Source organism: Cygnus atratus, chromosome 1 (genome assembly GCF_013377495.2).
Source record: "Cygnus atratus isolate AKBS03 ecotype Queensland, Australia chromosome 1, CAtr_DNAZoo_HiC_assembly, whole genome shotgun sequence".
NCBI classification, from domain to species: Eukaryota; Metazoa; Chordata; class Aves; order Anseriformes; family Anatidae; genus Cygnus; species Cygnus atratus.
In genome coordinates, this window is record NC_066362.1 from 176,419,571 (window position 1) to 176,420,762 (window position 1,192).

Genomic DNA, 1,192 nt, shown 5'->3' on the forward strand with positions numbered 1-1,192 from the left:
CACAAGAGCAGTACTATAAAACAAAGCCACTACGCTTTCACAGAATCAATGCAAAAATCAAAATGCCTAGTTCTCAGGGAAAACAGAACACATCCTTTCTTCCTCCTACAACCTAAGTCAGTTGTGGATAAACTTTTACATACATTTATAACAGCTGTAGACTTAACTCATCCTATTAAAACAGCTGTTCTAATATCCCTTACATTTTAACAGGCTTATCCAATTCTCACAGCAGCAAAAGAACATACCAAATAAGGAAACAAGAAAAAGTAACAACCTAGAAAAGCCTATGTAATTAGGAATGCAAGAAAAAGAGCAGTGAATTTAAAAACAGCTTCAATGATTAGGAAGGAATGAAGTGGCTTTCAGGTGGCTGCCAGTATTTGCAAGTAGTCACAGCTTTTTCTAGAATCTTGCAATGTTCGGGCACTCCTGAATTCCCAGGAGACATCAGCACATAGAACACCTCAACCTTGCAAGTCCGTATCCCCTCACAGAATGACAGAAGGGCTAGGGTTGGACAGGACCTCTGGAGGTCACCTTGTCCAACCCCCTGTGCTCAGGCAGGGCCACCTAGAGCCAGCTGTCCAGGACCACGACCAGATGGCTTCCGAGTATCTCCAAGTCTGGTGACTGTGGGCCCTTGCAGATCTGTACCCAAGAGGTACAGGCATGGGAATTATTTAAGTTTCTCAGCATTTTTTTTGGAAACGTTATTTAAAATTTGTCCATGATGAAAAAGCTGCACTGATAAAAACAATGAAGAATGCACATGCTCCTCTCTAAAATATGAGGAGTTTCCAATATTTGGAAATAACAGGATTTAAAGCAACTGCATGCTATCTTCAACTTCAGGCAATTTACAATAGATCTGTCTTTTTTGAATACAGAAGGCAGACAGAGGATTTGTTCCCCTGTAGAAATTTCCAGCCATGACCGACTTTCATCACATACAGCTGCAGTTCAACCTATCACCAAGGTGGGAGGAATCCCTAAGTGGATTATTTTTTTTTCTATCTGCATCAATAGGGGCAATCTCACTCTTTGCAAAATGCAAGTTTTTCTCCTGTACAAGCCATCTCTTTTTTTAAGCAGTGTATTTACTACTTCAGCTGTATGCTTCAAGTAATTCCGCTCTATCAAAACCCAATAGTACTAAAAATGAAATGAAGAAACTTCTGTATAGAAAAAG